The following is a 14217-nucleotide window of genomic DNA, read 5'->3' as shown; positions in this document are numbered from 1 at the left end:
GGCATATTTTTATGATACTTACCTGCCCTGTATGTTGTGATCGGCGTGTTTCTAAAACGCTCTAGACTGTGGAACCTCCTTACCTTTGGTTTATTGTCACACTCGAACGCTAGTACAGATGAGTAATATTGGAGACAAAAATAATCACGAACGGGACAAATCAACAGTTTAGCCTAAGACGACCAATCATGGGCGTTCACACTCCTCTCCCGGTTCCACAAACACTCTGTGTGTTTGCTCTCTAACACATTGAGCTAGCCGGTGACTGACACTGACTGACAGACAGACAGACAGACAGACAGACACACACAGAGAGAGAGAGAGAGAGAGAGAGAGAGAGAGAGAGAGAGAGAGAGAGAGAGAGAGAGAGAGAGAGAGAGAGAGAGAGAGAGAGAGAGAGAGAGAGAGAGAGAGAGAGAGAGAGAGAGAGAGAGAGAGAGAGAGAGAGAGAGCTGTTAGAGGAGAGTCGTGCACATTCACCCCCACCAAGGCCGGATGCTCCCATACCCAAACCGACCAGCAGAGAAACATACAGGGCTGTGGTCTGTCACAGGGCACTGCTCCGCTGTGTAGGGGCTTCAGAAAATGCACCCTATTACTGTAAACTTATGCTTTCATTCCCCTTTTTTAATAAGCTTTTTTTCTCTGACATGTCTGGTATGCTAAGGTTTGGATAATTTTGCAATTATGTTATTTAATTTCAAAAGCCTTTTTACGAAGAGTCATTTGAATCTGTCAAAAACATATTTGAAGCAGACAATTTAATTTGAACAACCTCAGGAATTGTTTTCTTAATCGACAGTCAAGCCAGGCGCAACGTATGCAGGTATTTTCGAGCCCATGAACCCATTTAAAGAATCATCTGTGATACTAATTAAGTAATTAACACCGGTAATTTCATACCATGATTTTCCCGTAACACAATCCAGAGCGACGACCTCTGGAGACGTTTCATCAGCAACATCGGTGCGCGTCTATAAACGCAGGAACTTTCACGTACGGCGGAGGCGTAGCTGGGAGGTGAGGCGTGGTGAGGCACCATGACACCGACCATCTGCGACATCCTCGCAAACAAACAAATGTATTTATGCCGCCGCATTGTTGGCCTAGATGAAAAGCCCAGGAGCCCAGGAGTCACCTGCACTCACGGAAACCCCTACGACCGGCTCCTCTCTGCCGCGCTCTTTGCATTGCTTAAAAAGCCCGTCGAGAAGGGCCGTTCCGGGGGCGGGGCTGAGCGTACGCCGTCACCTCCGTCGCCCCGACGCGCCTCAGCCGGTTGGCACTAAACGGCCTCGCGTTGAACTAATTAGGAGGAGAGGTCCTCTTCGTCGTGTCCATCCGAATCCGCGGAGAGGAGGGTGGGGCGGAAGGGTGGATGCAACACGCTGGTTTGTATTTGCTCAAAGGACGATCTTGTGTTGTTCGAGTTTTCCAGGAACATAAAGGAGGGTAAACAAGGCTTGGGGGAGCTAATTGAGCGTGACCCGGCTGTGAGCGCTTTCTGTAGGCGGAGCCGGGGGGCTCCGCCCACAACGCTGTGCCGCCGCTAATGACGACTGTGTTATGCAAATACGAAAGCATCAGAGAATAAAAATAAATAAATAAATACATTTTAAAAAACAGGATTAAAGGCCTTTGCTTTGACAGGCAGATCTTTTGATATGAGGCACTTGTGTATGTACTCACGATTTAACATTTTAAAAAAAAAAAGAAAAAAAAAAGACAGTGCTGGTGTTTTAAACTTTACAGAGGCTGATAATTCCTCCAGGGCACAGAGACATGAAGAATCACGGTCTGAAAGATGAGGATTTAAAACCCATCACAATCTCTTTTGATACTGTGCATATTCACACCAGTATGTACTAAATAATCTGCATTCACCACCAAATGTAGGCAACTCTCTTATTTTCTCTGGCAATAGTGAATGCTGTTGGCTTTTAAACGGTGCACCTGTCCCTTACTGATGGACTGAAAAGTGTCCCTGTACCTCTCTGGCTCTCAGGAGCCCGGAAGTCGCTGAATCAGATCGGTGCTGCACTACCACTGTAAGCCTGTTGTTTTAGAACAAACTACGCTGCCCACTCAGAAATAATGTTTGCATATTTCTTCCACATTCAAAGCTGTCTAAAGACTAGGATTTAGAAAAACTTTCCTCCCAGGCCCATGTCTCTGTGCCTGACACACACACAGACACACAGACACACACACAAACACACACACCCTCTGTTGGCCCCCTATTATGGACATAGATCACAGATCTTATTGAATGACCCTCAGAAAGGCATTCCAACTAAGTTGCTATGTGTTCCACTAACAGACCCCCCCAACACACACATCAGTTTGAGTTGAGCTGCTCTTTCTATCTCACCAGATCAGTCTGCCTCTCCACCCACAGACACACACACACACATGCACAGACAGAGATGCCCATGACTCAGAGGCACATACAAGGCCAAGTTTAGCTATAGACTGTTTGCTGAGCTATAATAGTTTAAAATATACATATATATATATATATTTATTTTTTTTACAAATTTAAGAAAACTACACAGGCATTTTTCATGAACTATACAAGCCATTTGATTTAAAGAGAATATTGGGCTTTAATTAATTTGTTAGTATTCTTCAAATAAGAATAAAAAAAGTGCAATGTTTCCCCAGCTATGACCACTGGAACTGTGGTCCTGTAGGGTTGTAGGTGAGAGTTGCCGGTTTCCCTGTTGTCTGAGAGGAGTGGGAGTCGACCATCAGACAAGCTTCCTGTCTCCCCGTCCCGCAGACTAACTCGTTCGTTTGCGCGCCCTCCATATTCTCTTTCACTCTGCGTATATATTAGCCGTGTGACGTGACCCTTCCAGACTGCGCGACTGTTTCGTGTCTTGCTGGGCGTGGGAAAAAGAGTTCCGCTCCTTTCACAGCTGCCTATCTCCTCCTCCTCCTCCTCCTCCTCTCTGCTTCTCTCTCTGTGTGTCTCTCTCTCCACCCATCTACTTTCACAGTCCCCCCCACCCCCACCCCATCTCTGCACCCCACCGGTGGAGGCCCAAAAGCGCCCCCCCCCGTTACCCCTTCTCTCCATTCAGTCTCCAGTCTGCTCCTTTTCATAAAAGCGCCCCACCCAATTCCAGCTCTGCCAGACCCCCCACCCCACTGGCCTTCATAAATACATCTCATTATTCAAGCTCTGTTTTGCATAGAGACATTAAAGGGGCCAGTCTCCACTAGCTGGGCCTGCCACAGCCAAACAGGCCTGAACCTCCAGAGCACTACTTTCTTCTCTTTCGTCCTTCTCCCCTGCAGGCTAAACACTTCGTTTATTTTGTTTACAATTTAGCTTTGTTTTCCTACGCAGAAAAAGGGGTGAACTGACGTCTGGAACTTCATTTTATCTATGTGTGTGTGTGTGTGTGTGCGCGTGTGTGCGTGTGTGTGTTTGGTTTTTTTTAAGATCTTGAATTGAAAACTCTGTAAGAAAGAAGTAAAGACATAAAACTAACAGTCGTGGTATGTTGCTCAGAGGAACGGAGCATGAGCTGAAATTAGCCCTCATCTGTCTGTGTGCCTGTCAGCACCCAGGACTACAGCTTTACACGCCACGTCCTTCTTATTCACAAAATTCATTTGGAGAGATTTATTTCCTGTCGCACCACCTAATGTGGAGGGCATCATTTAAATCGACTTACGAGAGCACCGTGCGCACACAAAACCGCAGAAGTCTGGCACGAAGGACACGTCTCGCCTCACGAGAAAACTCAAATAGCTGTTGAGGTTGTGAACTCCCCTTTCGCAAGTCTAAAACACAGCATTAATTTGGAGTCCGATTTGGCATTTACATTCCGCATACTCTGAAATGCCTTCACTTGCATTCTCTAGTACTTGCTTAGAATGTTCATGTTCGAAATATTCAAAGCCAAGTAAACTTCATGGATATTGTCTGTACTATTGAAAGCCATTTTATTCATGCTCTGTGAGTTTTTGCTGTGCATTCAGTCTGGTTAACCGCGCTTTTTCACAACAAAAGACTTCATTAATGTTCAGCACTGGTGTTACAGTAGGTGACACAGATGTGTGATTGTGGGTATAATTCTAAGCTATATGTGTACTCCTGCTATCCTCCTGAGGTAGTCTTGCTATAGTTAGATAGATGTCAAGGAGAGAGTTCCCTACATCCTGTCTGGATTTAGCAAACAACAATGACTGCAAACTCTATGTGCAGACATCTGCACTTTAAATGTACGATCCGCACTGCTGTAACAGATCAGTCAGCACACTATTCCTTTATTTATGATTGTCAGACAAGGATACAATAATGTATTTTCCTAGCAGTGGTAATAAAGGTTTGTTTGCAGGTCCTTTTACTGGGAACTCTCTGGTCTTAACCCACTCTCTGTGCTGCTAGCAAAAACTGTGGTGCACCTCGCTAGGACTGCTAGACAGTGTGTCTGTCTGTGTGTCAGTGTATCTGTCCCGTGAGGGTTCAGTGCTTGCGCAGGACTGTACCGGATAAGCGGGGTCATGTAAGAGTTGGGCACGTGCACTACCAGTTTCCAGCCTGGCAGGAATGACTGTCACTGGGGCATTTTCTCCACACATTGCAGTATACCACTCCCACACTCGGTATAGGACTCACATGCATTCACACAGTCAGCCTGTAGACTGCACTGCTGGTATAGGTCTTGCAAAAATGTCACATTTCTCGCAGGGGAGTAGACATAATTACACTAAAATGAAGTCCGTTATTAATAATTATCTTCATAGAAAGGATCTGTTGGCAGAAATTAGCTGAGCAGAATGTAAAGGATAAAAGAGACGATGGACGGAACATCTGAGCACGACTCAAGAAGCGTCACACGTTGAGCGTGCAGCAGTGCAGCGGGTAGTATGGTGAATATTTGAGCTCTCCCTCTAAGAGTTGTGAGGGTAATGCGCTTTTGGGGAAGCTGGGCTATAGGTCCATATGAGGCCCCGGAAACATAAAGCGAAAACTCTTCCAGTTTAAATGACCTGGGGTTTATAGCGGAAGGGAGAATCAGAAGAGAAATAAAAGCAAAGGACACTACAGATGTGGTGGAAAGCTATCCGATATAATCCAGTCTGCAGTTCGAAACTAAAGCCTAAGCGCACAGACCATCGTGAACATTGGGACGAGGCAGATGATGTAATAATGGCATGATCATGGGAGTCGTAGTTTGCCAGCTATATCAGTGTTTAAAATAGAACGTCGGTTGCAAAAAAAAAACATGTAGCTGGCAAATATGAAGTGGTCTCGTCTGGATGTAATGGTTGCATCCAATGTAGACTATGTAGACTCATAACACTGGAGTCAGAGCATGTATCTGAACTAGCATTATGGTAGAGAAAATCAGAAGATTCATTAAAAAACATTTTCACATCTTGTGTTTGGCGCCTCTAGTTCAAGTAGATTGAGCCGGTGAGTTGTTTCACATGATCGAGTTGTTTCACAACCATTTCGCAATTTTTCTTCTAACTTCATCTTCCAAAGGTTGACACACTAAGAGTGTCAGAACACACACTAAACTGGCCTAAAGCAGACAAAATCAAAGACCCAACTAATACTGATTTTAAATGAGCACAACATTGACAGCTATATTCTGTAAATGGTTTTGATCACAAGACTTTACTGTTTAGTGCATTCCACTGAACAGAATACCCATATTATCACATCATATTATCAAACCCATTTTATCCATTATACAGTCATTAAAACATTCCCTGGTTTACCTGTTATGTGGTGGTCCAAGACTTGGGGCGGGGGGCAGTGCACAAACACTGTGACTACTGAAGCATATGATGGATGGTCTTACTCCACTTGACAACAAAACTAAAATTACAAGAAAAAAAAATTAATATGAATACGATGTTCAGATGGGACGTTGGTACACTTTGATGACAGATGACGCGGTGTTCTTGAAATAGTCGTTTTTTCACCATTTTTAGCAAACAGCACAATGTCTTCCGTGGTCTTTTTCAGATATGAAAAGAAAACTTTCAGAATAATACATATTGGACTTCAGAGTGTATTACAATGTAATACATATTTTAAATCAAGGCTGCTGCAGCTCTTTCTAGTAATTTCTTAATTTAAAATATTATTTTTTAATGTTTATATCCATAGATCTCACACACACACACACACACACACACACACACAGTTACTAAGTAGGTTTACCCTATTATAGGCACCATTTCATCCCCAACACAGTATAAAGCATAAAGAGTCAATGTCAAGTATATATATAATAATAACCATGCAGAATATGTGGGCACCTGTAATAGCTTTATGGGTTTTACTGTGCATGGAACAGCCAGGGGCAAGACAATATTTTATGCACCGACAGACAGTTAGCTTTGAAAGACAACATTAAAGCTAAAAGTTAAAACCCGGCACCAAAACCTAGTGAGGAAACAGCCCACATCACACAATAACCACTGTGACCCCTGAAAGGTTGCTGCCACGATGCAAATGAAGAAATAAACAATTCAGAAGCAATTAAACCGAATCCAGTTGCATGGTTATAATATGCCAATATAGCACGCCTCATCTGTGAACTTAGAAAGTAAATACTGCTTATTAAAATACGATGAAAGCCTGAATAATATGGCAAATATGTTTTAATGCTGGAATGCATTAATGTTGAGAATCTTTGGGGGGGGGGGGTCTGAAATTTTAATATCACAAATCAGGCAAAATGTATTTGATTCCATGCAAAAGCTTCTATTAAAAAAAACCTCAGCAAATTTAGTACTGGCATTTACAAAAAAAACCTGTGTAATATTGTTCTGAACAGTTTAGTTAAATATGAGTAACTGAACTGCATATATTAGCCTACAGATGTAGCCCACATAGATATGTCTTTAGTCATAAATGCAAAACATACACTACAGGACCTTCTGCAGCGATTTATAATGAGAAATGACCCTGTACATGAGCGCAGTGACATGCATATCATGTTCACAAAACAAGACATCGATATGCACATTTTAGTAATGCAATACACCGTGTGAGAACGTTCTCACCAAACCTCTACCAACATGTACATGCCCAAGTTACTGCCCAATAAATAATGCCATAATTCCATTTGTTTGTTCCTTACAGCAAATTGGAAAATTGTGTGATCTAAGAAAGCAGGTGAGGGGAAGGTACACCCTTGTTGAATAAAGGCATGACTTTAAAATGTTATTAGTCAATATAACTATGTGAAGAATTAATATCACATATCGGAAGCAATCCAGACACAAACAAAATGAGCCCCGTGCCAGTATGTAGATTGGTACGGGTACAGTCAAGGGAATCCCCTGATTCGGACTCTGTCGCTGTCCTTTCAGCACTACAAAATGAAACAAGGTACGTTTTCGCACGCATAACCTACTTATTTTGGATATTGGCAGACTGTGGTGGTTAACAACAATACTGCACGAAACAACACGTTCCTCTTAAAACCCACGTGACATGCAGCCGCGAGCCAATCCAACGATGCACCTCTTTTAACCGTTTCAGTGCGCACCGCGACCATGTAATAATGTAACCGAGACAGCAGCCACACAAAAGACTGCTTTGAAAACCGAGACGTCTGTTGAGTGCGAAACAAAGCTAGGTGTGCGAGACCTCGGACCCCCACAACGATCCACAAAAATGCATGATCTTAATACACCATCATCAACGTGCGCCATATACGCGCCACGGTTTGCATACAGGGTGTCCCCGGTTGAAAACAAGCCCACCTGCTTCGTTCTGTGCGTGTTCATCTTAGAAAGCTACGGCGGACCTGTATAGTATATACACAGTGGCAGGCATAAATAATTTTTAAACCGGAATACTGTGCAGTAGAGCTGGATGTTCATAACCAGCACAGGCGAGCTCACGCAGCCTTCGGCTCCCCAAAAAACCTTCTCCCCGCCCCTGCGCTCCTCGCGCCGTTCGGCGGATCTCGAAGTGTGTGGAATTAGTTTCTACATTCGGTTCTCTAGCTTTATGAAATTTCATAAACTCATACAGCTAGATAACCAAAGAGAAAAACTAACCCATGCATCTTAAAGGGACAGCGGCTGTAAGATGTTGCCTCCGTTGTGGCCACATGGTGCCATTGCACTTGCTAGCGCGTGAGAGGTTCCTACACGCACTGGCGCACCCTCACCAGAGAGGACTTATTTAGGACTTAGCTCACCATCGGGTATTTAAAGCCTTACCTCTGCATTTATCTCACAGGATCACTTACAAATACCCTTTTGGAAAGTCTTTTGGGAAAAGATTATTCCTATACTGGGATGATGGCACACAAAACACACACACACACACACACACACACACACACACACACACACACACACACGATTACACAGACAGACACGTAAATATCCAGCAAGTGTGTGTGTGTGTGTGTGTGTGTGTGTGTGTGTGTGTGTGTGTATATATATATATATATATATATATATATATATATATATATATATATATATATGGAGTTAGAAATGAGTGTAAATGAATCAGTTGTGTGTCTTAACGACTGTAAAAGCATCATTATGTCTTTGCCGGACTCAAACTAACAAAGACATCCTATGTGTGTTTGATTAGAACACTTTGGCGAATGCAAATGGCAACATATCAACAACGTTATCTACTTCAAGATAGATTTCTCAGAAGATACTTCTTCAAAAAAAAATCGAAAATACAAACTACATTCAAGTCGAAGCAGGGAGGTTAAAGCTATTTTCATGTTGTTCTCTTTAAAACGTAACTCTTTTTAAAAGTAAATCTTTAAAACGCAACGCACAACGTAAACCCTTACGAAACACAATCACAATCAAGTTTTATTAACATCAAACTGCACAGTGTCCAAATACTTACAGTTTTGCCTCTGATTAAATTCCACGTTCTGTTAATCCAAAGCGAATCCAATCCACAAAACCAGATATTTACAGTCATTTGGGTTGAACTAAGTCTTGAGTCACTCGTCAGTGTTGTTAGGTCTCCCCGCTATACACGGTTGTCAGCACACAGAGCCAGATTTTCAGCACCGCGTAGACAAGCCAACATAAGTGACCAGCACAACTCACACGACACGCCACGGCTCAGTACGTGTGTCCCCGCCTCCCCCTCCACACACACACACACACACACACACACACACACACACACAAAACAAAGCATGGAATTTCCCACAAAGGTAAATTAGTACAACCAGCGCCAAGACAAGTACCACTATGCTACTCCACCAAAAGTGATTTGAAATCATGTAAAAGATTGCACACTTTAGGTTTCTCATTTTCATTATGACGATTTCGATGACGTACTCTCTAGGGTATTTCTATGGAGGCGCAAGAAAATTCATCATGAACGATGATCATTATTATGACAATACAATTACTGCAAAGGAAACATCGGTGACTGATTTTGAAACGAAACTATGCTTTTAAACTTGTTCTTCCCATGTCGCGTGCGCTGAATCTGTATGATAGCAATGTTATACCTCAGACCACTCATTACATGCCATCTTTCTATAACTTTTGAGTTGTTTTTGGTACTTATTACCACGTTCTAATAGTCTGTAGCTTTTTTTAAGTGCTTTTTTTTTTTTTACTGGGTAATATATAAAAGCAACATTTGGTTAGTCCTACCTTGTAAATGCATCTTACATTTGGACTGAAAAAGTAATAACTAAATAAAAATGCAAAGATCTTTTCCCATCAACTGACAAATAGATTACCAAGCATACGGACGCAGGCATGCGCACTTTCGGGCTTGTACTCATAATGGAATCTTCCTTAGCTGCATACTTGTGATTTACAAAATGGAATGCACCACAGATAAGGTAACGGGGGTGTGGTACTCGACAGCACGCGGTGACAGTCATACAGTATGTAGGCCCTTGTAACAGCCTGCAACTCACAAAAGACTGCATTGCTCCAGACACAGCCCATGACGACCCTTTGTTAGTATTTAATAGTATGTAATTAGATATGGTTGCTCAAAAGATACATTCATAGCTTTCCTTATAGACGTGTCAATGCGTGTTTTTTTATTTCTAAAACGATTATTTGTAGAGACTTGGTTCTGGGATAAGCACCTGGACCGATCAAAAACACAGAATGACGTGGTTCTGGTCGAAAGGTAAAGGCGAGGTCTTTACAGTTATTTTTAATACCTATGTTTTTAGACCCCTTGTGGCGATCGTAGAATTAAGCCCATAGACACCGCAATGAGGTGAAAACTATAAACCACCATTTCACCTATAAAACCGGCCTAGGTGCTCTGTTATGTAAGAAGCGAAGTATCTTTTAGATATTGCTTTTTCGCGGTTTGCGGAGAGGTGTACAGTTGTTTGGTTTGGATGACGACCACCTTATCTTTTTGTTATTAAACATATATAGGCTATCGTAATTTTAATTCGGATGTTTTATGACGATGTGAGTTACAGAGTTTTATTTCTTCGTATGGGTACATGTATTCTCTTTCTTGTGTGTGTGTGTGTGTGTGTGTGTGTGTGTGTGTGTGTCTGTGTGAGAGAGAGAGAGAGAGAGAGAGAGAGAGAGAGAGAGAGAGAGAGAGAGAGAGAGATGGCATGTGTTTGGTAAATTTTTAGCTATTTTCCAGGGAAAAATTAATAATTTTACTAGGAATCTTACTTTTTGGCTTTTTTTTTTTTTTTTTTTTTTTTTTTTTTTTTTTTTTAGAATTTCGATTTCGAAGGGACGAATGTAGACTAAGACAATCGTGTCATTAAACTTTAAGATGTCTGTATAACTCTACAATTTCACGTTATTTTTTTAGTATATATTCACAAGACCGTATGGCTAAATATGAATTAGTTATCCATAAAAACTATAGGTCTATTATTGCCTTCTGCTTTACATTAAAAGTAAAATAATATCGAATAAAATAAAACGACAAGAAGAAGAAGAAGAAGAAGAAGAAGAAGAAGAAGAAGAAGAAGAAATTAGATTTTAAAGAAACAGTTTTTCATCGACCTGTTGAATCGTGTGATATAAAGGCCTTGTGATTAAAAAAAGGACAAATCTTACACATGTCCTATGATCATTTTAAAGTTAAAACAAAAAACAAAACAAAACGAGCAATGGATGTATCGTTCGCGTCAGAGCCCATGGTGCAGTTTACCAAAGAAGCTGTACTGAAGCCCTGTCCTCGGTCCTGAAATTCCCTTAAACTGCTAATGAACACCGTGCAGCAGCCGATAAAATATGCAGCACGCCATACCTCATCAAACCTAATCACGTCTACAGCCAGAAGAGTTAGCACAGCAGCTCCCAAGAAAGACAGAAAAACACTAAAGCAAATGTAGAGCAGAGCTGTGTCTCGCAAAGCTTATTTACTAATTGATCCTTAGTGTGTGTGTGTGTGTGTGTGTGTGTGTGTGTGTGTGTGTGTGTGTGTGAGTGTGTGTGTGAGTGTGTGTGTGTGTGTGTGTGTGTGTGTGTGTGTGTGTGTGTGTGTGTGTAAGTTTACTTGTGTATGACAATAAGATAAGAGAGAAAATACCCTTTCAAAGTTTCTCATCCTAAAAATACAGCTCATCTTTCTTAACTCATCTATCACGCAGACTAAAAAAATCTCACTACATATAGTTACTATTTGTGTGGTTTGTTTTTTTTTTTCTTAAAATGTTTACTCCTTAAAATTTGTATTTACAGTATTTGTTTAATCAACGGCGATCACGCAGGAAACAAACCACAAAACGGAAACATTATTACTCGTAAACAAAATACAACACACACACACACACACACACACACACACACACACACACGCACGCTACTTATATCCTGCAAATCGTTTTGCTAGAAATAATTCCCAGTAATTTAATTGGGGAGATTTTAGTAACAATATGTTTTACATATGCAACCTTATACAGTTATATGGTGTATATAGGCCCTACCTGCACCTGTTGCTCGTGTAACCATGGGCTACAGGGCCCCTGAGCTAAAGTCTAAATGTTCTAAGGACCGTTAGTAAGAATATCTCACAGCAGGCATGCGATTGGTTTTGTAGAGGCTATACAGACAGCGAAGCGCGGCTACCAATGAGGTATTTGCTAACGCTGCAACTTGAGCATAATACTATATTGAACGTACTAAACACATTTTATGAACACTTAAAAAAAAACATACAAATGTTCTCAAATCAAAATTAAATTGCTTACAAATACCTTCTCTACTATTCAGCAATAAAGGACGCCTATACAAATCTTCGGCTCAGCCATAATCAATCTATTTCTTTTGTTCCCCTCTCGAAAAATGACTCGCTGAGGATCCCTGAGAAAAAAAAATCTTCCCACAAACAAGTGACCGAGAAAAATTAGCCCCAAAGAAAAAAGTCAACATCAAGTTCAACAGCGAGCTGTTCCTCATTAGCATGAGAATATCGTCTGGGATCGGCGAGGGGCCGAGGACAAGAGAGTCTGGCGTCTCCGCCGGGCTTCCGAGGCCCCGCGACATTTTCCCAGGCCCCGTGCTCTCAACAGCCTATTAGAGCAAATCTATTTACATTGCACATCACTCATTTATTCTAGCCTTGAAAGGAAAAGAAATATATTGAGCTACGACGAAGTCCTCTGCGTCCAATAGGCCTGTTACAGCACACAATAAAAAAAGCAACTATTGTACCAAATAAACTGATTTCTGTTGCTTAGTATTCGCATCCTGGGTATTTTTTTTTTCTTAGCTTGCCGACATTTTCAGTTTGGTCAGAGCCGACCAAATTAAAATTTTGGGGCAATCGAAGTCTAAGTGCAGGAATTCACTACAGGTCAGTTTATGAAGTGTGAATGAACATTCATTTGTTAGGACCCACTGAGTTCGATTTTCTCGTCCAAATACAGAGAATGTAACAGTAGGTTAACATACACTAAGGAGACTAGCTTTAACACATCTCGCCCATCGAAAAAGGATTAAAAGACTGTTAGGCGGAGTTGGATAAAAACAGATGAAAAGTTAAGACATAGCTAAAAGAATCTATGTTCTAGACTGAAACAAGGACCTTATTAAAGCAAAGGAGAAATGCTCACCATATTCTCAGAAGGAAAAAGTTAGGGTCGTTGATGCCTCCGTCGACTGCGCTAGTCTGCAGCGTCCTGTCGGATATTCGGTTTTAAAACCGGAGCGGAATCAGTGGAGCAGTTTCTTTCGAGCGTGTGCTGAAACTGGAATATGTAGCGCCCTCGCTCCTCAAACGCTTGTTCACTGTGATTCGTTGGCTTTTGTTCCAACCCTGCGTGAACGGAGCTCTTTGGCTTTCATTAATTTTTACGTCCTTTATGTTCCTTTTCTCGTCAGAAAACAGCCGCGATAGAGAGAGGGAGAGAGAGAGAGAGAAGGGGGGGGAGAGACTGATAGGGCAACCGCGAAAGAATGAAATAGAGCCCTAGAGGGGAGGGAGCTGAGCGAAAAGCACTCGCGCACGGAGAGAGGGGGCGAGAGGCAATCCATCAGTCCTGGCTAGGGTGGAATATTGCAGAAGATCTGAGAGCAAGGCACGCGGGAGAGCTTGGGAATAATTCGTCCGATCACTGCCATTCATACTATATTTTCACTTGGGAAGAAAAAAAAACGTCTTCTCAAACTAGTTTAACGGCATCCAATTAGTGTTCAGTCCTCTGGCTGGTCATCTTGTACCGTTTTCTAAATGACATACCGTTAACCTATGTTGGCTTTCGTTGATCTTCGCAGACGATTTCATATCCGAATTCGTCATAATAATTCTGTGTATGATTCAAAAATCACAATAACAAAAAAAAAAAATCAAAAATCACTAAATTCACGTGTCAGCGATATATATATATATATATATATATATATATATATATATATATATATATATATATATATATATATATATATATATATATATATATATATGTATATATATATAAAGTTCATATCCCATTGATTTATAACAACACACTCATAATGCAAAAATAAATAATCTTCCAGCCGTGGAGCAGAGGACACCAGTTGGTGATGTGTCACGAGACTCCACGTTGGTGCACTTGTCGCACTATCTGGCGCAAACGCGTGACTCGCCATGTTGATTAATCCAATACCAGTCCGTCGCGCCAATGGTTGGTCGCTGCCAGTGAGGCTTCGCCGTTCTACTTCTTGCGCGGTACATTCAAACCAGCAAGCTTTTGCATACTTGAACTAACCAAGAATACCCCGGGTGTCGTCAAATAATTCGAATAT

General features: G+C 41.6%; 1 long non-coding RNA gene across 1 annotated transcript in view; it reads right to left on the bottom strand.

Annotated features, from left to right (window-relative positions):
* The window catches only part of LOC118241728 (uncharacterized), a 16452-nt gene extending 2921 nt beyond the window's left edge, over positions 1–13531 (bottom strand). The window contains exons 1-2 of the long non-coding RNA XR_004776329.2: positions 13044–13531; positions 5746–5845 (exon numbers count right to left, since the gene is read on the bottom strand). This is a non-coding gene — a long non-coding RNA (uncharacterized LOC118241728). The remainder of the gene's footprint in view (positions 1–5745; positions 5846–13043) is intronic.
* Between the last annotated feature and the right edge of the window lie 686 nt (positions 13532–14217).

The sequence above is a fragment of the Electrophorus electricus genome, chromosome 11, assembly GCF_041902795.1.
Source record: "Electrophorus electricus isolate QZ-2024a chromosome 11, ASM4190279v1, whole genome shotgun sequence".
Classification (NCBI taxonomy): domain Eukaryota; kingdom Metazoa; phylum Chordata; class Actinopteri; order Gymnotiformes; family Gymnotidae; genus Electrophorus; species Electrophorus electricus.
The sequence above is the reverse complement of the archived record's forward strand: the minus strand, read 5'-3'. Positions and strand labels throughout refer to the sequence as shown.